At 37.6% G+C, this 27,444-nt stretch overlaps 1 long non-coding RNA gene across 1 annotated transcript; it reads left to right on the top strand.

Annotated features, from left to right (window-relative positions):
- The first annotated feature begins 1,527 nt into the window (after nucleotides 1-1,527).
- On the top strand, nucleotides 1,528-21,970 carry LOC128931595 (uncharacterized). Its single transcript, XR_008480161.2, has 4 exons — nucleotides 1,528-1,621; nucleotides 13,737-13,866; nucleotides 20,224-20,384; nucleotides 21,854-21,970. It is a non-coding gene; the product is annotated as an uncharacterized LOC128931595 (long non-coding RNA).
- Nucleotides 21,971-27,444: the final 5,474 nt, after the last annotated feature.

Genomic DNA, 27,444 nt, shown 5'->3' on the forward strand with positions numbered 1-27,444 from the left:
CAAATACATTGTAAAACTGATAATTCTGTGTTGGATTTCTACTCTATGAATCTACCACGCTTACTTATGCTGTTGAATGTGAGAACCATAATACTTCTTTCCTTATTTAATTCAGGGACTGCACAATGTCAAATAGCTTGACAATTTTGTTCTAACTGAACTGAGTATAGAGACCAACAAAGTCAGCTCCACCCCTTAAGGGCTGCAAGATTTCTCTTGGAAATAGGCAAATATCTTTATTTTCCTTCTTGCTTCTTTGAAGTAGTCATTTTTTTTACATAATAACTTCTCCACCAGTGTTTGTTAGTTCAAACCATTTAATTTTCATCATAGAACCAAAGGTTGGGCAGACTGGAAATGGTCACTTTCTGTATAGCTAAGATGGTCCTAGAATCAATCCTCATGTGTTTCACTTCTCTGCTGTAAAAGGCAGTCAGGATCCTACACACTTATGATGAAGCAAAATCAGATCAGGGCCCCCCCACCCCGCCCACTACCACCTCTGCCTTGGAAGATTATTGTTATTGGGGCTGATTTAAGAGACCAGAGTACATGCATCTCAGTGTTTAGATCTTGTGTTGACCTGACAGTGCTGGCATCTACGAAAAGCACTGCTTGACCTAAACTCTGAGGCAGCTTGATATAGAGCCTATTGACAGGAATCAGCTTGAAAGTCCCAACACGCCTTTTCCAGAGTCAGTTTTCATATTGCAACTGCAATTCACACGTATTTGCCCTCTGGCACCATCAGGCATTATGAGAGAGCCAGGAAGCCTGGAACTCAGACTTTATGGGAAAATAAAAGGAAGTTATTTTATGTTGTTCAATAATGTTATATTATTATCTTTGTGATAGGCTAATTCATATACTCTACAGAAGACTATGAATTAATGGCTTAGGAGTTCAAATTTGACTTAAAAAATATGTAACTTTAGCTGATGGATTTAATTTGCAATTCAAATGAGTATTTTGTACATTTGCCCAGAGTCTTGAAGTCAATAAGCTTAAATAAGTAAATAAAAAGTTTTCCAATCATTTTAATAACATTTTCTTGGCTATACTTCAAGTCATTATGACCAGAAGTGACATCAGCAACATAATTATACTTTTATATTAGCCCAAGGTATCCTTTGAGTTAAAAATGTGTCACCCATATTTATCTTTTTAATGCCCTTTTTGTCATGTAAAGTATTTCTAGGGAAGTTCTTTATTCAGATTTATTTTATTTTCTTTCTCTAATCCTGTTCATTTTGGCAAATAGAATTTTAGATTGAACTGATTTGCTTAATTTTCTGACGTAATTTTTTTGTTTTTATAAAAGATTAATACCATGAACATCTAGGGGAAAACCCAGGACTAGAGTCAGAAGAAAGATAGCAACATCAAATTTTAGTTACCATTGTATTGAGGGAATTGGGATAGCTTGAAGTTAGTCCTTCAACTTTAAGAAATCTGGGACTCAAAATAAAGTAATGATACATCTATTCTATCTATTCCTTCCTCACTTGTTCTGGCTGACTCAAAATCAGGACTCCTGAAATTGGCAGCATGATGCATCATCATCTTTAAATTCAAAGTATTCAAAAGTATCTCACAGAACATTAAAGCTGGAAGAAAACAGGTATTTCAAACTGCATCTTCTATAGATAAATAAACTGTGGTACAGGGAGGTTTAGTATTCTGAAGTATATAGCTTGCTAAAGAAACTCAGGTAATTCTGTCATGTTCTCTGCGTACATAGCTGGCTTAGTTTTGATGCTGCCCCTTTAATCTGCTTTCTCATTCATTCATTCATTCATTCATTCACAGAAGCACCTATTATGCGCTACATAGCGTGAAAAGTTTAGGAAAACAGATGAGAACAGACAATCCCCCCTGACTTCATGGAGTTGGCATTCTAGGAGAATACAAAATAAATAACTGTGTTAAGTACTGACTAGTAAGTAATCTGAAGAAAAAAACAGAGTAAAATTTTAGAAGGTGACAGTCTGAGAGGAGGTTTTCTCTACCTTAGAGAAAACCTAACTTGATCAGAAGTCATTTGATTGGAGACCTGAGGAGGTAGGGACACCAGATACACAAGTATTTAAGGGGAGAGTGCTCCATGCAGAGCCAACAAGTGCAAAGGCCTGAGGCAGAGTGTGTTCATCAGTTGCTTCTCCAGAATTTCTTTTTGAACAGCTCCTGAGTTGGGTGTTTGTATACTTCATAGTCACTGCACTGCATATGAGCCAGCAGTCTCCCAAGAGGAACTGGAGCAGGACCAAATTTTGAAGTCAGATCCACTGTGATATTTCCTAAAGCCCTTGATATTTAGTTTGAGAGGTTGGGCAGATGGGCCTGATTGTGTGTCAGCAGGAGGGAGAGGAAGAGAAAGAAAAATGCCTTTGGGGGAATGAATATCTCCTCTGGCCACCAGAGATAAGAAGTTCACCTGAATGTCTTGTCTCTAAACCATATTAAACTTCAAGATTGTGACAAGGAATCTTTATTTAGTTAATTAGCTTACAGCTGATCCCCAAAGAGTATGTTAGACTTTCTAAAGGTCCCCTGGGACCATGAGCAGCCATGACACATTGATAACTACCTTCTCTCCCCAACACTCAGTACATGCATTTGTCCAGTGAATATCTGAGAAGATAAGAAAAGGCTTCTCATCAGGGCCAAACCTTTTCAAACAGAAGAGACGTGTCATCAGAACTTGGGGCTTATGCCCTCAGAAAGGGGAGGAGATAGAAGAGAAACAGGGGGAGGATGAATCTCAAGTTAATTCTTAGATCAGAAAACGCTCTTCTTCCGATGACATCTAGGAAAAAAAAATTTTAAATACTGGGTGACTAGAGTTTAAAAAATTTACCCTAATTTCTAACTCTTATTGAGTAACACTTTTTAAAGATCTGCTTTTGAATTATTCTATGCACTGAATTATATCTCCCAGTCTCACCAAATTCATCTGTTGAAGCCCTGACCTGAAATATGAATATATCTAAAGATAGAGTCTTTAGGAAGTAACTAAGTTTAAATGAGGTCATAAGGATGGGACCCTACTCTGACAGCACAGTGAATTTATGAAAAGAGGATGCTCCACCATGTGAGGACACAGTGTGAAGCTGGTTGTCTGCAAGCCAAGAAGAGAGCCCTCACAAAAACCCAACCATGCTGGCACCCTGATCTCGGACTTTTAGCCTCCAGAACTTTGAGAAAACAAATTTATGTTGTTTAAGCCACCCAGTATGTGAAATATTGTTACTGTAGCCCTAGAAGATTAAGACAAATTAATATCTGGATAGCTACCCTGTGATCCTAATATTCACACCAAATGTTTGAGTATGCCAGTCTAGATCCTGGGGATTCTTGGCAATCCGGCAATTTAGGATTACCATTCCAAACCTCACATTTAATTTGTAGATGTGAGGTTTCTATGTCCTCATATCTACAAATTAAATCAAGTTTGGAGACAGAAACCAAGGATTTAGCTATGTCTGCTTAGCTATTTTAGTTTCTAATTAGCTTTACTTACCTCTGTCACTAATCAGCTATGTAAACTCAGGCAGGCTACTTAGCCCCTCTCTTTCTCACTTCTCAAATTGCATGAGGGCTTATGAGGGCCAAATGTCATTAGGTCCAAGTAAAAACTCTGAAAATACTGAAGTTTTAAACAAGGCAAAAATATTAAGTATTCAGTAGACATGCATTCTATTTATCAAGTTTGGAAGGCTCCTGACATTTGAAGCTGGACCTTCGCTGGAACTGCTTAGAAATGGTAACAACCAGCATTTTCATGGTTCATTCAGCCATTCCCATACCTTAACCCGCTGATTATTCAAGACAGAAAAGCCTTGAAAAGCACATTTCAGAGGCCTCCAGAAAAGAGTCTCCCTCATTCAACAGAAATGGTCAGAATACACTTCTAGTTGCCTTGTCCCTGGGCTCTGTGGAAAGTTAGAGCTGGCTTATGAGGTCAGACAGCAAGCCTCGCCAGGCATCCGAGGCTGGCCACCCCTCCATCATTGTCAATAAGCGAGATAGAGAGACCTGTACATCATTTCATTTACTATTGCAATGATTACATAGCTCATTGCCTTCCCATTGTTTCAGTGATAGATTTAATTAACTTCCAATTAATCATAGAGGGTGATATTTAATGCTCAGCCCGACACTGTGCACAGTGTCACAGACCAAAGAATATATTCTGAAGGCTTCAGTAATCAAGAGGTCATGGAAGATAGATGTTCTTCACTGAAGAAGAGGGAAGATAAATCTGTGTGTCCAGACCACTCTGGCTAACTGTTTTAGGATAATTGTTTTGCATCCAAATGATAACTTTCCATAAGGCCCAACCATGCACAGCACAGGAGAGATAGATGAAGGGAGAGAGAGATAATAGGGTTACAATATGGAGAATTCTCTTGGCTGTAATTCGCATCTGATGTCAACCAGATTGAGCTCACGAGGGAATTCTGCTAGGATCTGCAAAAGTGCATGTGCCATAGAGGCTCCAGTTTAGGATCTAAAACTGAAGAGGTGCTCTGTAAATCTTGGTCCAGTTAATAAGGAAGAAGGCCCAGAGATCTTGGTTAGGAAACCTTTTTGTCTTCAACAATCTTGAGGGCATAATGACATTTTTTCTCATAATGTGACATCATGCATTTTTGTCTTCTGTTTCTTGAGGCGAGACTTCCATGTCTGAGCAATGGAAAGCTCAGGACCCTGGGTTTAGCAATAGGGTTAGTCTCTCTTCATGCTATATTCCCCAAAGGGATATGAGTCCTGTGATAAAAGATCCTTGAACTATAGCCCAGGCATCTGAATATTTCTAATGAAATGGATCAGAACCTTTCAGGAAAAGATTCGAGCGGTTTCCTGAGCACTCTAAGAAACTCATTGACTCAGAACACAAAATCATACTTGAAACAGTTGGTTATTCTCCTCATAGTTACATTTATATTCAGACAGTGATCTAGTAACAAATGATGGAACAGATTAATATCCCTTATTTATTCTTTTATTCATTCTTCTATTCATCTATTCACAACTATAAGCTAAGCATTTTTATATCAAGAAAATGGTCATTTCTGAATTATTTCAAACCATATCCAGAACAGTAAAATCTCAGATAAAAGAAATAACTCAAACTGAACTGGAAAGTCATTGTTAACAGAAGTTGAGTTAGAGTGATACTACAATCTTTGGAAAATACATGATTACTAGTAGAATAGAGATTATTAGAGTCAATAAGGTTCCTGATATAATATAAAACATTGTTTGGGTATGTGTATATTTTTCAGAGAATTTATTCATGGATCTAAAGTGGTTTTGAGACAGTGAAAAGTTAGAACACTAGTGCTGCAGCAATTTACCCCAAAGTGGTAAAATACATCTGTGTCAATGTATGTAAAATTAGAAAATATTAGTCAATTCTGTAGACTTACATAATCTCTTGTTCTCAGAAAAGTAAGATCTGACATGTGATGTCTGGCATCAATAACAAATTTATTCACATAAATTTCTTCTTAGCAAACTGTTCAGAATAAGCCAGACTTTGGAGATGCTGTTTGCTTTAAGTCTCTGGAGAGTTGCATCTGACAAATAGCATACCTAGTATCTGAATATGCTTGTGATTGTTGTTGGTGTGTGTGTGTGTGTGTGTGTGTGTTTGCATGTATGCATCCATACCACAGAACCCAAAGCTCTGAAAATAACAAAGAGAATACAGTATGGGAAACTTGGTCTTGTCCATCTGACTGCACACACTAGTAGTTAAACACAAAATGAAAGGTGTGAAAGGTGCATGCCTTGTTTTATGAGGAAGACACCCCTCTTCACTTTGTGGTTAACAAATTGGAGTTGGAACAAAATGAACTCTTGTATCATTTACCTGTCCCTCCAGTCACTAGGTTGACATCTGAGCAGGGCCATGAGATTACAGTCACGACCCATATAAAAGAATGAGGGACATTTGGTACTCTTGTTTCAATTCTAGTCATAAAAATGCATTGTTTGGTGTGAGTTTCTGTTCTTGTTGAAAGCACATTCATTGGAAAGCAGAATCGGGAGATGCCCCCAGAGGATTCCTTAGACTATATCATAACATGCACCTGGTTTGTGCTCCTTAACTAAGGACTTGAGTGATTTCTCCCTTTGATCCCAAGAGGCCATTAGAATATACCAACTTGAACATGAAAATAAAGATTCTCTTTCAAGACAAACTACTTTTCTAAAGAAACATGAAATGCTGGCTGTGTGAATATAATTCAACCACTGCCTCTTGGGTAACTCCACCCAAGGAAAACAACAGCAGAAACCTACATGCATTGTATTCTCTATCAGAGAAAATAATACAACATATTGAATTAGTTTGTTAGCTCCCAGTCTCTCTTCTAGATCCTTCGTTGTTTGTTTTAGGTGATAGTGTTACCTGATGCTCTGTGTCCTCTTCAAACTTTTAGTGCAAACCTTAGTGCAGATACAGTGCAGACATAACCACTTCAATGTCACTTTTCTTAATCTCTTCTTCGTATCAACTTTGCTCAGTTCTTACTTCTCATTTTCTTACATTCCTTGTATCTTCTATTCATTCTAATAATTTAGTCCCTATGGAAGTGCAGATGTGTGCCAGAAGCTTGCTGCCTCTTCACATGTTTGCGTTTTGGCAGTCTTTTCAGAGAAACCTTATCTTACTTAGCCCAAAGAAATGAATTTAACTGTAGTAAATCTCAGTTTGTTCCAGGGTCTGAGATATTTGGGTGTGTAATGAAGGAAGAAAGGAGAAACTAAGTCATATTATATGTGAAACTGTGTTATTTATTATACGTATATCTAGTTTTAAACTGTGATTAGGGAAGTATAATTCACCCAAGAACTCCATCTACATTTGTTTACCAGTAAAATAGAAATTTTCCTATTATGAGAAGTGCTTATCCTACAATCACTTTTCATAGACTCCTTATAATATGGAGTTAGGCATTGCAATCCTTTCTTGTTTTTACATTAATTCACAATATTTATTGAATGCTAACTATGTGCCAGGCCCAGTGATTGGTGCTGGGATGCAAAATGATTAAGGCACAATCTCTGACCTCAGAGACTTCAGTTTAGTGTTGAAGATGGACAAGGAAGCAGGCAATATCAATACAATGCTATGGCTTAGGATAAGGTTACTGAGGAGGAACACCTAGGCCTGCTGTGAGGAGACAGAGAAAGACCTGTGGGAAAAGGATCATTTCATTGGAGACTCGAGGAAGGAGAAGGTATGGATAAAATTGGCATTAGTTAGGATTTAGGCTCAGGTTTGTAACAAAGAGACCAAAAATACAGTGGCTTAAACTAGCTAGAAGTGGATTTACCGCCATGAAAATCCTAAGGTAAGAGTCTTAGAGTGATGCAGCTTTCTCATCAAGTGCTTTTCACCTCCAGGTCCAAGAGGGCTGCTCGTATTGCTGCCACCTTTTTGCTAGCAGGACTGGGGAAAGGACCAGAGGCAAGAGAGAGTAACAAGTTGGGGAGACTTGTAGTTCCTCAACAAAGAGAACTGACAGAGTGGGAAGAGAGGATGGAAGAGGCAAGAGCAGAGTGGCCATGTATACCACACTCAGAAATTTGGATTTTTTTTTCACTAAGAGTGACAGGAAAACTTTGTAGGGTTTCAGGCAAGACAACAACCCAATTAGATTTTAATTTTACCTTTATTTATTTGAGATGGAATTTCACTCCGTTACCCAGGCTGGAGTGCACTGGAATGATCTTGGCTCACTGTAACCTCCAAGCACCCAGGTTCAAGCAATCCTTGTGCCTCAGCCTCTGGAGTAGCTGGGATTACAGGTGTGTACCACTATGCCCAGTGAATTCTCCACCTCCTCCCTGAGACAGAGTCTCACTCTGTCACCTGGGCTGGAGTGCAGTGGCACGATCTCGGCTCATTGCAACTTCTGCTTCCTGGGTTCAAGTGATTTTTCTGCCTCAGCCTCCCGAGTACCTGGGATTACAGGTGTGCACCACCACATCTGGCTAATTTTTGTGTTTTTAGAATAGACAACGTTTTACCATGTTGACCAGGCTAGTCTCAAACTTCTAACCTGGAGATCTGCCCGCCTCAACTTCCCAAAGTGCTAAGATGACAGGCGTGAGCCACCTTACCTGGCTTAGATTTTAATTTTAGAATATTTACTCTGGCTGATGAATTGAGAATAAAATGGAGTAGAGAGTGAATAGTTCTTTAATGATCAATAACTCAGCATTTTGTACAGCTGAACTACTCTGGAGAAGCGAATATAGAGGAATCACAGATTACATATTTTTCTTGCATCAAGAGCCCAATGCATACTTTTTTTCTCAACTCTTTGTTACTCACTATAAAAGCATGATCTCTCACCTATAAATGCATGGAAAATATTTTTAATTTATTATCATATGAAGGCTCACATATTACTTAAAAACAAGTGAATGAATAAACTTTTTGTGGCCTGATGATACAAGTAATTCATGTTCGTGGTTGGAAATTTAGAAATAAGAAAAAAATGTAAACTGTAAATGTAATTGTGACCCAGGTCATATGCACAGAGTCTTCCAATGGGAATATATAGATAAGTTGGGTAAAAATTTTACTGAAAGGCATTGCAGAGCTGACACGGTAGTAAAGAATTATTGATCTCATATCTAGGAGGAGACCAGTGTCTAAAAAGCTGAGCTCAGCTTTTGGGTAGGTTTTCCCTAAGGGTGATTGCCGATCTAATAAAAGTGGCTAAGAGACTGAAAGTGTTTTTGACAGCCTTGTGGGATTAAGACCACGTAAACAGAAATACGTGTCTAAGAAGGGTGGATCCAGTTAAACTCTATCCTTGGGTTAGAACCCAAAGGGCTCTATAGTAATAGTAAGGGTGAACTGGAAGGAAATCAATATTCACATGGATGTTGACTCAGATCAAATGATCTTGTTGGCCTAGAAAAATACTTGTGCCTGAAATTGGATGTATATGAACTGAGATTGCTAATGCACACATATGCATTATAGGAACAAATGACAATCCTCTCTGAAAAAAAGTTAGCATTATCCTAGACCTCAAAGCATTTGTTTAAGCAATTTAAAAAATCCAATGACCAGCTCACAATCAAGGATAATCAGGCAAATGAGGAGATAAGTAAACATAAGCAAGAATCCTTAGAAAGAAAACAAAAAATCAGACACACAGGTAGTTCAGATACTGAAATTATTAGACACTGACTTTAAAATAACTTGTGCTTACTAAGCTCAAAGAGATAAATGACGTAACTGAAAATTTCACAGTGAATTATAAACAATACAAACAATATATAGTAGTTTAGAAAAAGAACAAAGCGGAAATTCTAAAATTGACAAATAACCTAAATTGTGGTCTCAGTGGATTGGTTTAATAGCAGATTAGTCCATTCCAAAGAAGGAATTAGTGTAACTAGTAGAAAACATACACAATGAAGAATGGAAAGGCAAGAGGATAGATAAACAGAAGAAAAAGTAAACGTCATAGAGGATACCATGAGAAGCTCTAACATTTAATTGGCACTCCAGAGGGAGGATAGTGTGTATCAGAGAACTGTATGGAGCAAAATGTCCAGTAATTTTTCAAAAATTATGCTGGTTATTCATCCATAAATTCAAGTAGCCCAGCAAAGTCCAAGCAAGATAAGTAAAATTTACATCTCGGCAGCTGGTAGTAAGAATTCAACAGTCAATTGTAAGCCAGTAACTCAGAGATAACCACTATTCACATTCTTAGATAGTGAGATTGGTTTTGTGTCCTAACATGTGGTCTATCCTCAAGAGTGTTCCATGTGGTGATGAGAAGAGTGTGCATTCTGTATTTGTTGGATAAAATGTTCTGTAACTGTCTTTTAGGTCTATTTGCTATTAATTGCAGTTTAAATCCAATATTTCCTTGATAACTTTCTGTCTGAGCAACCTGCCTAATTGTGAGAGTGGAGTGTTGAGAACCCCAACTATGATGATATTGGAGTCTATCTTTCCCTTTTGATCTAATAATATTTACTTTGTATATCTGGGTGCTCTGGTGTTGGGTTAATATATGCTTAGAATTATTATGTCCTCTTGCTGAATTGATCCCTTTGTCATTATATAATGAGCTTCTTTGTCTCTTTTTACTGTTTTTGACTTAAAATCTGTTTTGTCTGATGTAAGTATAGCTGCTTCTGCTTATTTTGGTTTCTGTTTGCATGAAATGTTTTTTCCAACTCTTTATTTTTCAGTTCATGTTTGTATTTACAGGTGAATTTTTTGTAGGCAGCATATAGTTGGGTCATTAAAAAAAATCTATTCAGCCAGTCTATCTATTTTAAATGAAGAGTTTAATCCATTTACATTCAAGACTATTGATATGTGAGGGCTTGTCCTTCCTTCCTTCCTTCCTTCCTTCCTTCCTTCCTTCCTTCCTTCCTTCCTTCCTTCCTTCCTTCCTTCTTTCTTTCCTTCCTTCCTTCTTTCTTTCTTTCTCTTCTTCCTTTCTCTTTCTTTCTTTCTTTCTTTCTTTCTTTCTTTCTTTCTTTCTTTCTTTCTTTCTTTCTTTCTTTCTTTCTTTCCCTCCCTCCCTCCCTCCCTCCCTCCCTCCCTCCCTCCCTCCCTCCTTTCCTTCCTTCCTTCCTTCCTTCCTTCCTTCCTTCCTTCCTTCCTTCCTTCCTTCCTTCCTTCCTTCCTTCCTTCCTTTTTAATTGTTTAGCATTGTGGTTTAATGGTTTTATGTAGTGGTAATATTTGAGTCCTTTGTCTTCCTTATTTGTGTGTTTTCTCTCAAAGTGTGTGAATATTTTAAACCTCTCATACATTTTAGAAAGTAGAAACAATTAAACTACCAATGAGGTGAACCAGTAGAAGTAAAGGAAAGGGCCCATCTCATTACATTATTACTAGCATAGAGTAATAGAATTTAGATAATCTTAATTTAATATGAAAAATATTATTTTTAGTTGATAATAATTTTTTCTCTCATCAAATATTTGACAATTTGTATGAATGTGAAATATAATCATTAATCAAAAGATACCATAGTCAGAATTTTTCATTTCTGAGTTAAATTTTTTTCATTCTCTTCAAAAAAATTCTGTTGATACTGAAGAAATGATATTTTTCTGGTCTGGTTATTTTGCATTCTCTGGATCTCTTAAAATCTTAGATGCTTCAACATTTATGTTCTTCTTCAGCATTAAAATGTATTGTACTTTTTTTTTTGTAACTTGGGTTACTTTAAATAATTAATTTTGCATTATGTTTAAGGGGGAGTCACAATTTGATAAATGGCATTATTAATACATTGGGTTAGTACAAACTCTAGCAAGAGTTTGTTCTCTTCCTATCAAAGTTTTTGAAACTTTCTTAGAGTGCCATGTAATTGCTCAGAATTTAAGGATACCTTTATTCCAAATGTTGTACCTCAAAATGACATTTGCTAACACCATGAAAAAGTGGGCAAAGGGCATGAATTGACATTTCCTAAAGAAAATATACAAATGGCCAACAAATACATGAAAAAATGCTCAGTATCACTAATCATCAGGGAAATGCAAATTATAATCACAATGAAATACCATCGTATTCCTGCAAGAATGGCCATTACTGTAAAAAAAAAACAAAAGTCAAAAGTTAGATGTTGGCGTGAATGTGTGGAAAAGGGAACACTTACATACTGCTAATCAAAATGTACATTAGCACAACCTCCATGGAAGATAGCTTAAAGAAATAAGAGTACATCTACCGTTTGATCCAGCAATCCTGCTACTGGGTATCTATCCAAAGTACAACAAGTCATTATGTGAAAATGATACTTGCACACATATGTTTATAGCAGCACAATTCACATTTGCAAAGATGTGGAACTAAGGTAAGTGCCCATCAACTAATGAGTGGATAAAGAAAATGTGGTATATACACACTACTCAGCCATTAAAAGGAATGAAATAGTGTCTTTGGCAGCAACTTAGATGGAGCTAGAGGACATTATTTTAAGGGAAAGGACACAGGAATAGAAAACCAAAAACTGTATGTTCTTGCTTGTAAGTAGGAGCTAAGCTATGGTACACAAAGACTACAGAATGATGTAATGGACTTCAGAGAATCAGATGAGGGAGAGTGGTGGGGAGACTAGGGATATAAAAAACTACCCATTAGGTGCCGTGTACACTATTCAGGTGGCAGGTGCATCAAAATCTCAGAATTCACCACTATATAATTTATACATGTAACAAATACCACTTTTACTCTAAAAGCTATTGAAAAAAATTTAAATGGTATATTGCTCCCTAGCCCCTCCTTATTTGACTGTTACTATATGCTTCTCTGAGTTTCACTGTCTTTGCTTCTTTCCTCCAAAGCCTTAAGCTTTTCAATGAGCACAGCAGGTGGGAATTTTCAAGCACAATTTATAAAAAGCTGGTTGCTGAATGTAAATAAAGGAAGTTTCTATTCTTCTTCATCATGGGCTGAACAGTGTCCCCTGAAAATTTATAAAGTTGAAGCCCTAATTTTCAATACCTCAGAATGTGATTATATTTAGAGATAAGGATTTAAAGAAGCAATTAAATAAAAATGAGGTCATCAGGGTGGGCCCTAATCCAATTTAACTGGATCTTTATAAGGAGAGGAGATTAGAACACAGACACACGCAGATGGAAGACAGTGTTGAAGGCACAGGGACAAGACAGACATTTACAAGCAAAAGAGAGATGCCTAGAGGAAACAACTCTGCCAATAATTTAATCTTAGATTTCTAACCTCTAGAATACTGAGAAAATAAATTTCTGTTGTTTAAGCCACACAGCCTGTGGTACTTTGTATGGCAGCCCTAGTAAACTAATAGATTCTGAATGAGTGTAAGGGCAAGCTGAGATTTAGGTAGGGCAAAGCATATATACCCTTCTTTTCCTTGGAAAAAGAAAACCAAAGTCGTTTCTTAGCCAAAAGGATAATATCAGCAAAGACTTATAAAGCGAATACAATGCTGTTTTTCTCTTTGAAAGTACACACAGTGAAGTGATAAAAAGAATTTTGAAAAAATCTCTAGAAATTTTGATCTCAATATGGGGTTTTAATGATTCATGGAGCCCTAGTCTACGGAACTTCTATAATCACTAGAAATGTGTGTTTATTATGGTGAATCATAAGAGATTTGTGGGTGTCATTTTCAAATCTGAATTTACAGGAGCTTGATTTAATTTAAATTCCTGTCTTCATCCACACAACACTGCAGTCGCAGAATGCTGAGCTGAAACTTCATGGTACAAATATATGATCTTAGTTATCTTGTCCAGGTTATTGTGATATGTAAAGATTAATTTTATACCATGGAAACAATATACACTCAACTTTATTGGACCTCTTATCTTTAGATAAGGCGAGTTATTAATAAGCATTGATTTTCAGCCAAAAAGTTATAGATTTTTCCACAAAAGAGAAAAGGCATACTTTCCTTTAAGGAAACACTACTAACTCTTACTAACAACAATCATGATATACATTTTTACAGTATAGACATTTTTCAGAGTGTTTTTAGTATGCTGGTTTGTTTTAGACTGCTATTACAACCCTAGATGAAAAGTATCATTTTCCCATTTCTGAGTTTCCCAGAGGCAAAATGACTCTCTAAAATCATAAAGTGGCTTGATTAGTTAGCTGGTAATTTTGCTAGAACTCCAGTATTAAGCTTATGGTTTCTGCCACAATTTAGATAAAATTTTTTATTTTTCTTTCCTTTCAGTAATGGTCTGGAGTCAAGAAATGAAGAGGGCAAGCAATGTTTCTGGCATCCCAACTACAGTTACATCCAGTTTGAAGCTGCTGCAATGGCAGCTCAATGGAGTGGCTAGGAACACCAACTCCAGGATCAGGTAATCTTTGAATCCCTGTCATTAACAGCTTTGTGAATTAGGGATAGCAGCATTAAGTTCCAGTGATTAGAAATCAGAGAAAAAGACGTCTTTCTTTAGTACAATGCATCTAGTTTTGTTCCATTAGGAGATAGTTTCAGTCTTCGTTGATTAAAAATGAAAGACACCATTAACATAAAATACAGAAACCAAAGATTACTGATTTACTGGCAATTTTTAACGTTTTTAACGTTTATACTTTATTTTATTATTATTTTTGTTATACTTTAAGTTCTGGGATACATGTGCAGAATGTGCAGATTTGTTACGTAGGTATACATGTGCCATGGTGGTTTGCTGCATCCATCAACCCGTCATCTACAATAGGTATTTCTCCTAATACTATCCCTCTCCTAGGTCCCCACCCCCTGATAGGCCTTGGTGTGTGATGTTCCCCTCCCTGTGTCCATGTGTTCTCATTGTTCAACTCTCACTTATGAGTGAGAACATGTGGTGTTTGGTTTTCTGTTCCTGTGTTAGTTTGCTGAGAATGATGGTTTCCAGCTTTATCCATGTCCCTGCAAAGAACATAAAGTCATCCTTTTTTTATGACTGTGTAGTATTACATGGTGTATATTGCCACATTTTCTTTATCCAGTCTATCATTGATGGGCATTTGGGTTGGTCCCAAGTCTTTGTTATTGTGAATAGTGCTGCAATAAGCATACATGTGCATGTGTCTAAAGTAGAATGATTTATAATCCTTTGGGTATATACCCAGTAATGGGATTGATAGGTCAAATGGTATTTCTGGTTTTAGTTCCTTGAGGAATCACCACACTGTCTTCTGTAATGGTTGAACAAATTAAGTGTAAAAACATTTCTATTTCCCTACATCCTCTCCAGCATCCGCTATTTCATGACTTTTTAATGATCGCCATTCTAACTGGTAGGAGATGGTATCTCATTGTGGTTTTGATTTGCATTTCTCTAATAACCAGTGATGATAAGCTTTTTTTTCATAAGTATGCTGGCCTTATAAATGTCTTCTTTTGAGAAGTGTCTTTTCATATCCTTTGCCCACTTTTTAATGGGGTTGTTTGTTTTTATTCTTGTAAATTTGCTTACATTCCTTGTAGGTTCTGGATATTAGCCCTTTGTCAGAGGGATAGATTCAAAAATTTTCTCCCATTCTGTAGGTTGCCTGTTCACTCTGATAAGAGTTTCCTTTGCTGTGCAGAAGCTCTTTAGTTTAATTAGATCCCATTTGTCAATTTTGGCTTTCGTTGCAATTGCTTTTGGTGTTTTAGTCATGAAGTCTTTGCCCATACCTATGTCCCGAATGGTATTGCCTAGGTTTTCTTCTGGGGTGTTTATGGTTTTAGGTTTTATGTTTAAGTCTTCAATCTCTCTTGAGTTAAATTTTGTATAAGGGGTAAGGAGGGGGTCCAATTTCAGTTTTCTGCATATGGCTAGCCAGTTATCCCAACACCATTTATTCAATAGGGAATCCTTTCTTCATTGCTTGCTTTTGTCAGGTTTGTCAAAGATCAGATGGCTGTAGATGTATGGTGTTATTTCTGAGGCCTCTGTTCTGTTCCATTGGTCTATATATCTGTTTTGTTACCAGTACCATGCTGTTTTGGTTACTGTAGTCTTGTAGTATAGTTTGACATCAGGTAGCATGATGCCTCCAGCTTTGTTCTTTTTACTTAGGATTGTCTTGGCTATGTGGGCTATTTTTCATTTCCACATGAAATTTAAAGTAGTTTTTTTCTAATTCTGTGAATAAAGCCATAGGTAACTTGATGGGGATTGCATTGAATCTATAAATTACTTTGGGCAGTATGGCCATTTTCATGATGTTGATTCTTCCTATCCATAAGCAAGGAATGGTTTTCCATTTGTTTGTGTCCTCTCTTATTTCCTTGAGCAGTGGTTTCTAGTTTTTCTTGAGGAGGTTCTTCACATCCCTTGTAAGTTGTATTCCTAAATATTTTATTCTTTTTGTAGCAATTGTGAATGGGAGTTCACTCATGATTTGGCTCTCTGATTGTCTATTACTGGTGTATAGGAATGTCTGTGATTTTCCCACATTAATTTTGTATTTTGAGACTTCGCTGAAGCTGCTAAGCAGCTTAAGGAAATTTTGGGCAGAGATGCTGGGGTTATCTAAAGGTACAATCATGTCATTTGCAAACAGAGACAATTCTGACTTCCTCTCTTCCTATTTGAATGCCCTTTATGTCTTTCTCTTGCCTGATCGTTCTGGCCAGAACTTTCAGTACTATGTTGAATAGGAGTGGTGAGAGAAGGCATCCTTGTCTTGTGCCGGTTTTCAAAGGGAATGCTTCCAGCTTTTGCCCATTCAGTATGATATTGGCTGTGGGTTTGTCATAAATAGATCTTAGTATTTTGAGGTAAGTTTCATTAACACCTAGTTTATTTAGAGTTTTTAGCATGAAGAGGTGTTGAATTTTATCAAAGGCCTTTTCTGCATCTATTGAGATAATCATGTGGTTGTTTCATTGGTTCTGTTTGTGATGGATTACACTGACTGTATGTTGAATCAGCCTTGCATCCCAGGGATGAAGCTGACTTAATCGTGGTGGATAAGCTTTTTCATGTGCTGCTGGATTTGATTTGCCAGCATTTTATTGAGGATTTCTGCATCGATGTTCATGAGGGATATAGGCCTAACATTTTTTTGCTTGCTGTTTTTCTGCCAGGCTTTGGTATCAAGATGGTGCTGGCCTCATAAAATGAGTTAAAGAAGAGTCTCTCTTTTTCTATTGTTTGGAATAGTTTCAGAAGAAATGGTACCAGTTCCTCTTTGTACCTATGGTAGAATTTGGCTGTGAATTCATCTGGTCCAAGGCTTTTTTTCAGTTGGTAGGCTCTTAATTACTGTCTCAATTTCAGAACTTGTTATTGGTATATTCAGGGATTTGACCTTTTCCTGGTTTAGTCTTGTGAAAGTGTATGTGTCCAGGAATTTATCCATTTCTTCTACATTTTCTGGTTTATTTGCATAGAAGTGTTTACAGTATTTTCTCATGAGAGTGTGTATTTTTGTGGGATCAGTGGTATTATCCCCTTTTTCCATTTTTTATTGTGTCTATTTGATTCTTCTCTCTTTTCTTCTTTGTTAGTCTGGCTAACAGTCTGTCTGTTTTCTTAATCTTTTCAAAAAAACCAGCTCCTGGATTCAATGATTTTTTTGAAGGGTTTTTTTTATTGTGTGTGTCTCAGTCTCCTCAGTTCTGCTCTGATCTTAATTATTTCTTGTCTTCTGTTAGTTTTTGAATTTGTTTGCTCTTGCTTCTCTACGATGTTAGGGTGTTAATTTTAGATCTTTTCCACCTTCTGATGTGGGCATTTAGTGCTAACAATTTCCCTCTAAACACTGCTTTAGCTGTGTCCCAGAGATTCTGTATGTTGCATTTTTGTTCTCATTTGTTTCAAAAAACTTCTTTATTTTTGCCTTAATTTTGTTATTTACCCAGTAGTCATTCAGGAACAGGTTGTTCAATTTCCATATAGTTGTGCAGTTCTGAGTGAGTTTTGTAAACCTGAGTTCTAATTTGTTTGTGCTGTGGTCTGAGAAACTTTTTGTTATGATTTATGTTGTTTTGCATTTGCTGAGGGGTGTTTTATTTTCAGTTATGTTGTCTATTTTAGAATAAATAAAATCTGGTGCTGAGAAGAATGTGTATTCTGTTGATTTGGGTTGGAGAGCTCTGTATATGTCTGTTAGGTCTGCTTGGTCCAGAGCTGAGTTCAAGTTCTGTATATCCTTGTTAATTTTCCATTTCATTAATCTATCTAATATTGGCAGTGGGTGTTAAAGTCTCCCACTATTATTGTGTGTGAGTCTAAGTCTTTTTATAGGTCTCTAAGAAATTTCTTTATGAATCTGGGTGCTCCTGTATTGGGTACATATATACTTACGGTAGTTAGCTCTTCTTGTGGCATTGATCCCTTTACCATTATATAATGTCTTTCTTTGTCTTTTTAAAATTTTTGTTGGTTTAAAATCTGTTTTATCAGAGACTGGGATTGCACCCTCTGCTTTTTTTGCTTTCCATTTGCTTCATAAATCTTCCTCCATCCCTTTATTTTGAGCCTATGTGTGTCTTTGCATGTGAGATGGATCTCCTGAATACAGCACACCTTTATCTACCTTGATTATCCAATTTGCCAGTCTGTGTCTTTTAATTAGGGGTTTTAGCCCATTTGCATTTAAGGTTAATATTCTTATGTGTGAATTAAATCCTGTCATTATAATGTTAGCTGTTTTTTGCTCATTAGTTGATGCAGTTTCTTCATAGTATTGATGGACTTTACAATTTGGTATGCTTTTGCGGTGGCTGGTACCAGTTTTTGCTTTCCATATTTAGTCCTTCCTTCAGGAGCTCTTGTTAGGCAGGTCTGGTGGTGACAAAAATCTCTCAGCATTTGCTTGTCAGTAAAGAATGCTGTTTCTCCTTTGCTTATGAAGCTTAGTTTGGCTGGATATGAAATTCTTCGTTGAAAATTCTTTTCTTTAAAAATGTTGAATATTGTCCCCTACTCTCTTCTGACTTCTGGGTTTCTGCAGAGAGATCTGCTGTTCATCTGATGGGCTTCTTTTTGTGGGTAACCTGATCTTTCTCACTGGCTGCTCTTAATATTTTTGCCTTCAGTTCAAACTTGGTGAATCTGATGATTTTGTGTCTTGGGGTTGCTTTTCTCAAGGAGTATCTTTGCAGTGTTCTCTGTATTTCTTGAATTTAAATGTTGGCCTGTATTGCTCAGTTGGAAACATTCTCCTGGATAATATCCTGAAGAGTGTTTTCTAACTTGGTTCCATTCTCCCTGTCACTTTCAGGTACACCAATCAAACGTAGGTTTGGTCTTTTCACATAGTTCCACATTTCTTGGAGGCTTTCTTCATTTTTTTAAATTCTTTTTTCTCTAATCTTGTCTTCATGCTTTATTTCAATAAGTTTATCTTCAATCTCTAATATCCTTTCTTCTGCTTGATTGATTTGGCTATTGATACTTTTGTATGCTACATGAAGTTCTCATGCTGTGTTTTTTAGCTTCATCAGTTTATTTATTTTCTTCTCTAAACTAGTTATTCTAGTTGGCAATTAGTCTAATCTTTTTTCAAGGTTCTTAACTTCCTTGCATTGGGTTAGAGCATGCTGCTTTAGCTCAGAGGAGTTTGTTATTAACCACCTTCTGTTATTGCTCACCTAGTTCTGTCAATTTGTCAAACTCATTCTCCATCCAGAATGAGTTCCCTTGCTGGCGAAGAGCTGTGATCCTTTGGAGGAGAAGAGGCATTCTGGATTTTGGATTTTTTAGCTTATTTGCCCTGTTTTTTCCTCATCTTTGTGGACTCATCTACCTTTGGTCTTTGAGGTTGGTGACCTTCAGATGGTTTCTTTGTGGACATCCTTTTTGTTGATGTTGATGCTATTCCTTCCTGTTAGTTTTCCATGTAACAGGCCCCTCTTCTGCAGGTCTGCTGGAGTTTGCTGGAGGTCCACTCCAGACCGTGTTTGCCTGGATATCACCAGCAGAGGCAGCAGAACAGCAAAGATTGCTGTCTGTTCTTTCCTCTGTAAGCTTTGTTTCAGATGGGCACCCACCAGATACCAGCTGGAGCTCTCCTGTATGAGGTGTCTGTCGACCCCTGTTGGGAGATGTCTCCCAGTCAGGAGGCAGGTGGTAATGGACCCACTTCGGGAGGCAGTCTGTCCCTTGGAAGAGCTCAAGTACTGTGCTGGGAGATCCAGCTGGCAGACAGGAACTTTTAAGTCTGCTGAAGCTGCACCCGCAGCCACTCCTACTTCCAGGTGCTCTGTCCCAGGAGATGAGAATTTGATCTATAATCCCCTGACTGGGGCTGCTGCCTTTCTTCCAGAGATGCCCTTCCCAGAGATGAGGAATCTAGAGAGGCAGTTTGGCTACAGCAGCTTTGCCAAGCTGCAGTGGGCTCTGCCCAGTTCAAACTTCCTAGGGGCTTTTTTTTTTTTTTTTTTAACACTACGAGGGGAAAACCACCTACTGAAGCCTCAGTAATGGTGGACACCTCTCCCCACACAAGCTCGAGCCTCCCAGATCAACTTCAGACTGCTGTGCTGGCAGAGAGAACTTCAAGCCAATGGATCTTAACTTGTTGGGCTCCATGTAGGTAGGAGTCCCTAAACTAGACCATTTGACTCCCTGGTTTCAGCCCCCTTCCCAGGGTAGTAAACAGTTCTGTCTCACTGGCATTCCAGACACCACTAGGGTACATATATGTGTATATATATGTGTGTATAAAAACTCCTGCAGCTAGCTCAATGTGTGCCCAAATGGCCATCCTGTTTTGTGCTTGAAACCCAGGGCCCGGGTGTGGGCACCCGAAGGAATCTCCTGGTCTGAGGGATGTGAAGACCATGGGAAAAGCATAGTGTCTGGGCAAGAATGCACCATTTCTCATGGAACAGTCCCTCATTGCTTCCCTTGGCTAGGGGAGGGAGTTTCCTGACATCTTGTGCTCCGAGGTAAGGTGATGCCCCACCCTGCTTTCATTTGTCTCCTGTGGGCTACACCCACTGTCTAGCCAGTCCCAATGAGATGAGCTGGTTACCTCAGTTGGAAATGCAGCAATCACTTGCCTTCTGCATTGATCTTGCTGGGAGCTGCAGGCTGAAACTGTTCCTGTTTGGCCATATTGCCAGCCACTGATTAGTGGCAATTTTATATATTGGAAATATGAAGTGTTGGAGTTTTATTTGATGGAGTGAGTAGAGACATCTTTGGACTATTCAACATAATACACAGGTTTCAGGTTTTGAAGCTCAATTGTAATTCAATAAATAGTCATTCCCTAACTCAGCATAGGGGTGGGTTCCTGGAGAGAAGAAAGAAAGACATCAGAAAACATTGCTTCTTTTATAGAATTATTTGATGGAGGACATTGCTTAATAGGGTGATTTACTCAGTTTTCTAATTATCTATGGTATTTTTAGAACTCACATAAAGCAATCTAATGTTATGGAAATAACATCACACTGGACTTAGATGGGATAGAGAGAGCCCTTGGCCCTCTAGAAAGAATGGATTTGAATGATGCCATGGTCTAAGTGAGTAAATTTATTTCCAACAGCAACAGAGTACAATACAGAACTTGAAGTAAAGCATGTACATTTCTAGAAAATGTGTTCATTCTCTTATGAACTGTTTCTGTCTCTGATTAAGAGACTGGAATAGTAAGCTGAGATGATTCAGGTCAGACTCCCAGGAGCTCAGGCAATAACTCAATCAGAAACAGGTAAGAGCCGAATTGGCAGGTACTGTCAATCACTGCTCAGTTAGATCAAACTGATGAAGACTGTTGGCATGGCTTCACCTGACAAACATTTAGAGTTCTAAGAGAAGGAAAAAATAGGCACTCATACACCTATGTTCTCAAAGTCAAATTCATTTTGGCCATTTGTCTAAGACCCCCTGGAGATTCCCGACAGTGATGAGACCCAGCTTTACTAGTTAGAAAAATAGACTTCTGCTCAACATACCAGCAGTTCTACATGGGTGCTTCCAACACCAATTTATTTAACAATAAACTTAGTTACCAAGTGCTACACTTCCTCTCTCTTGCCTAACCCAGGGAAAAATGCAATTGGTTTTCAATTACTCCTTTTTGACTGAATTTGTCCAAGAAAATATCTATACCCTTCAGTGAGCAGGAGGAAAAGAGAATTTCGGGATGAGGGATGGAGAGGAGTTAAAAATAATGGCAAGAGGAGGCCCACAGGTGGAAATTATGTGTGGCTATTACTTGAGCTCCTGCCAGTCATTGCATTCATGACTTCTGGGATAAGCCGGTTTGTCCAGTTGTGGTTCCAACACTTGAATGTGGTTCCAAGCTGCATTTTGACATTCAGAGTAGCCCAACTAAACAGTAGTTCTTGTTTTCCTTTTTATGATTTTTGTATTCCTGTTTCTAACAATTTTATTTATTCCCTCCCAGGTATTCAGTGACATTTTTCTAAATTGTTTAAAATGAGAAGCATTGCACACTGTGAGTCAAGATCCAAGTGTCTTTGACTGAGCCCTCTCAGCTCTGCTATTATGGTGTGATCCCAGGCAAGTCACTTATTTTTCCTGATATTTAAAACAAAGAAATTGAACAAGGTAGTGTATAAGGCATCATGCCGCTCTAATAGCCTGATAGCCCTGATGGAACTGCAGCATGGTGCCTCTCTCTGGGGCCAGGATTCAGCTGCAGCCTTTGCTGTCAGTGAGGTCCTCTCTACTCTTAGATAGCTTCTGGTCCTCAGAAAGATTTTACCCAACTAATTTTGTCCTATTCATTAATTAACAATATAAATATATATGTTTAAATTAACAACTCCTTCAAAAACAGTGAACCATTAATAATAAAATTTTATAATCATCGTAAAACCATCCAGGGCATGGAAGATGGTGTAATAATTCATACCTAATTGCTTTCAACCTTGGGCCTACAAACACACTAGTTAGAGAAATGAATTCATGTACTGTAATTCATGCCAGGTCATGTTTTATTATTTAATTCATCCTCAATACTTGAAAAAAAAAGCCTTTGGTGTTCAAACAGTCCACAAACTCACCATGCCACAAATTCCATGGAGGTCAAGAGAACTTCCTCATTTGTCTATATCACGAGCTCCTTGGATGCGAGTTCAATCCGAATCTTGGTGTTTTCTATAGTACACAGATTATTTTACTTAATAATAGAAATAAGTTACATAATATAAATAATTACCTTAATTACAAGATTAGAATACTGAGAAAACTCTTTGTTAAGGAAAAAAGAGCAAAGGATGAGCAGTCCACAATATGAGTAAAAATAGCAATTTGCAAACGAAACTGTACAACTATAGCAAAATCTTTAACAGCAGAAATTCTGGAGTCAGAGCTATGAGGCTTTGAGAGGGCACACACTCCCTAGTTTATATCTGCAGATGAGAACATGGGATGGATGATCTGTGTTTAAATCTCAGCTCCACCACTTATTTCTTGTATTTAACTCTTAGTAAGTTAAACGTCTCTGAGCTCCAATTTTCTTATCTGTATGAAGGAAACAATGATAGTTGTTAGGAAGATTATATAAGTTTATATAAGTGTTTGGAAAAATGTCTGTTACGCAGTAAATGAAGCATATAAGTTATTAATAGTATATTAGAGATCATGGCATCCTTCCTTAAATGCTTGTAAAGGTATGAGTGTGCTTCATGTGTATGGTAGCTTAGGTGCTTACACATGATCTACCTTGAAGACTGTTTGCAAATGTAACAGGGTTAATTAATCTAGGAGGCTTTAAGATACACTGAGAATGTTAGTATGAGTGAGGAAAATAACATAAAAGGAAAAGAGGCAAGAATGAGGAAAATTTTTGTGTATTTTAGTAATAAGTTAGCAGCATTCAAATGGATTTTTTTAAAAACTCAACAACTAGGATTTTTCTTCTCGGATTGTTAGTGTGACATAAAGATTTCTGTTCATGAATCTTTGTTGGAGATACACAGTGATTATTTTAATAAAAGAATACATCATGCAAGGAAAGAGAGACTGCTATACTGATTTTTTTCTTGGGTACAAATGCATAGTTTTCTGTGTGAAGGTCTAAAACAGTGTTGCTGCACTTCTGGAGTGTGTTTTTCTGCCTCACAGTGTCCAGGGCTGTCAGCTGAACCAATACCCATAATGATCGAGAGCTTATCAAAACCAAAATGGTAAATACATTTCTATGGGATTAGGTGACCAACTTCTTTAGCAAATAACCAAAACTCAGAGAGGGCATCTGCTTGGATTTTGTATCAAAAACTCTACATTTTTCTCTTAGTCCATCAGCTATTCAGGGTCAATTAATGTGTGTTTACCTTGCTTAACAGAAACTGTTCTTAGGCAAGAGATGCTGCTTGCTTTCAACATGAAGTGTAAATCAGAGGCTGGGATGAACCACACAAAGAAAGCAAGTCAATAATACTGTCTAATGGGAAGCTCAAGGTTCTAATCCCAGCTCTCTTGCAGAAGGGCATTTAATTGTTCTAACTGTGATTTCCTCATCTGTAGAATAAAGAGATTGGATTAGATAACCTCCAATATTGGTTCAAAGTAGTCTATGTGTTTTATTAGTTTCAGAAATCTCAAAGTCGATTTGTTAACAAGGATATCATAACATGTTTGTGAATTTGGGGATATGTCTAGTATCCCTGCTTTTTTTTTTTTTTTTTTTTTGAAACGGAGTTTCACTCTTGTTACCCAGGCTGGAGTGCAATGGCGCGATCTTGGCTCACAGCAACCTCCGCCTCCTGGGTTCAGGCAATTCTCCTGCCTCAGCCTCCCGAGTAGCTGGGATTACAGGCACGCGCCACCATGCCCAGCTAATTTTTTGTATTTTTAGTAGAGACGGGGTTTCACCGTGTTGACCAGGATGGTCTCGATCTCTTGACCTCGTGATCCACCCTCCTCGGCCTCCCAAAGTGCTGGGATTACAGGCGTGAGCCACCGCGCCCAGACCTAGGATCCCTGCTTTTTAATGTACTAATTTTGTCTAATTATTTTTTATATTGATTAAATATCTTTGAAGCAATTATTATCATCCAGGCACACAGTGGGAATATAACATTTAAAAATGATAAATACCCCTGCTCTCAAAAAAAAAGATGATCATTCATTTTTCCAATGAAAACAATACCAATCTGGGGAGTAAATTGAATATATATATATATATATATATGTACTTTTAGGATAACAGAGAAGAAGTATTCATAGTATTTATGCATTTGTGATAACATCTCCAGTGCATCATATACATAATGCTAATGTGAAGTAATACTTTGTTCACTCTCACATTTCATAAAGCAATATTGGTCATGCTCTTTAGAAAAGTATTTGTCATTGGTGTCTTCCGTCATCAGAGCCACTTTAATAGTTGTTATCACAGTTTGCCAGAGCATGTAATCTTTTCTCTCATCTAAATTGTTTGATTTACATACTTTTTGAAGTGCACGTATATTATATACTCCTCCTGGAAATTCTATACTAAGCCACAGTTTCGTAAACATGATCTCTGCATGCAACAAAGTCATTTGCTCTCTGTGTGTGTGTGTGTGTGTTTGTGTGTAGCAGTTTTTAAAAGGCTTATTTACAGCAACATCTAACGCTTGTAGCTAAGAGGTCATCCCCCAAGAATAGTAAAAACTGCTAAAGTTTTTAATTTTTTAAAAAAGTTTTTTATCAATTCAGTTAGATATCCTCTATGAACTGGTATTGATTGAAGAAGTCATGAGGTAAAGCAATTTCTCTATAAAAATAATTAGTTCTTCAAAAAAATAGTAATTGAAAGAATTCCTTCTATCTGAGATACTCTAAAGGGATTCCTAAATAAGGTGATTCTTCCCCTTTATTGAGAAGATTATATATGAAGCTTTGAGAGTGCACATACTCCCTAGTTTATATCTGCAGATGAGGGCATGGGATGGATGATAATGGAAAAATCATTTTTATATTCGCTATAAATCCTGATCTTACAACTATTGGTCACTGGACACATTCACCTTATTATAATAGCAGACATTTTAATAATACATCATACAACTTAACTTTTCTTTTCTCTTTCTTTCCTTCCTTCCTTCCTTCCTTCCTTCCTTCCTTCCTTCCTTCCTTCCTTCCTTCTTTCTTTCTTTCTTTCTTTCTTTCTTTCTTTCTTTCTTTCTTTCTTTCTTTCTTTCTTTCTTTCTTTCTTTCTTTCTTTCTTTTCTTCTTTCGCAGTCTTGCTCTGTTGCCCAGGCTAGAGTGCAGTGGCATAATCTCAGCTCACTGCAACCTCTGCCTCCCAGGTTCAAGCAATTTTCATGTCTCAGCCTGCCAAGTAGCTGGGATTGCAAGCATGCACTACCATGACTGGATAATTTTTGTATTTTTAATAGAGACAGGATTTTACCATGTTGGTCAGGCTGGTGTCGAACTTCTGACCTCAAGTGATCTGCCCGCCTTAGCTTCCCAAAGTGCTGGGATTATAGGTGTGAGCCACTGCACACGGCCATACAACTTTTCTTAATGTTGTATTCTCACAGACAATTAGAAAACAATGATTATTGTTGAAGTTTATGATATATCTGTATTGTAAAAGCCACATTTTTTGTTCATGAGACAAGGGGCTCACCAGAAGTCTGGGCTTTAGGAAAAAGTACTAAGTAAGTGAAGTTGTGACTGCACAAAACAAGAAATGCCCAGGAAGAAATTAGAACTATGAGGCATTTTATTACTTATTATGAAGGCCAGTCATACAATCTACAACTTTTGTTTCCACCTGTTTTATGAGGTTCATTTCTTCCAGTATAAGGGTGATTTTTTTTCCAGGCAAAAGGCCTCTAATTGGTTGTAAGTTAATCAGTACCCATCAGTTTCACAAGAAAAACACCCTAATCACATTGGTTTTCAATGGATTCTATCTTGCTGAATCTTGGTGTCTCCTTTAGCTTTGGAAGGAGACAGCATTTTTAGCCAAACTGCGGTCTAGTCTGAAACACTGCAATGCCTTATTGATCTGGATGGAGAAGAAAGTGTTCGAAAGATACAAGTTGGCCAGATATCTAAAGTACTGTTAAAAAATAGACTGTTTTAATAAAAATCTTCTAAAATATATACATACTTTCTTATTAAGCAAAGTTTCTCAAAAATAAATCTTTTTCTGGGGTCAGGCTCACTATTTGATGGGCATCTATTTCTATAATAGCCCTATTCCCTATTTGAGTATTCTTATTTCATACCATGCGACCAGCTGTCCCTTCTTACTGTAAGGGCATCTAGCAAAACTCCTCAGCTCTCTTGTTATTTGTCATCTGCTGGCAATTGTGGTGGTGCCGTCATGTGTCATGTGCCAGGAAGAGTTTAATAGCCATGCTTGGGAAGCAGTGGTAAGGCAGAATTTTTTATCCTCACTGAGCTGCTTAGTTGCCAAGTCACTGTGAGCCAGCTTCTTTACTTCTTCAAGGCTCAGTGCCCTCATCTAAAACATTAGGAATAATACTACCTACTCTTTTGAGTTATAGTAAAGCTTAAATCAGATAAAAATAAGTTCTGAGGTCAGTATCTGGCATATAGTATTAGTTCTATTTCCATCTAAATGCTCCCAAGCTCCCCCTAATCAACAATAGTAAACGAATAAGCTCTGTTTTCTCTTCCTTCCTGAAGAGGAAAAACTTTTTGGATAGCTATTCTTCAGTTCCTTTGATAGGACAAGCTCTAGGTGAAGCTTTGGGGAGGGATGGTGAAGGCTGGCCTGGTTCCTGCGCTCATGGAGCTTAGTGAGTCACAGAAAACCAACATGAAACAAGTAATGACAGGTACTGTGACCACATGTAAAGAGGAAACGTGTCTTAATGTGAAGTTCAGGAGAAGCCTCCACAAGGATACTGCATCCAAGATGGGGCCAGAAGGATGACTAGAAGTGTGCTGGAAGGAGGGGCAGGAAAGCATGGCAGACTGAGGAACAGACACACTTGTGTGAGGGTCTTGCCGTGGAAGGCATGATATATTTAAGGGTTTGGAATTTCAGGTGGGAGGAAGGAA

This window comes from Callithrix jacchus, chromosome 3 (assembly GCF_049354715.1).
Source record: "Callithrix jacchus isolate 240 chromosome 3, calJac240_pri, whole genome shotgun sequence".
NCBI classification, from domain to species: Eukaryota; Metazoa; Chordata; class Mammalia; order Primates; family Cebidae; genus Callithrix; species Callithrix jacchus.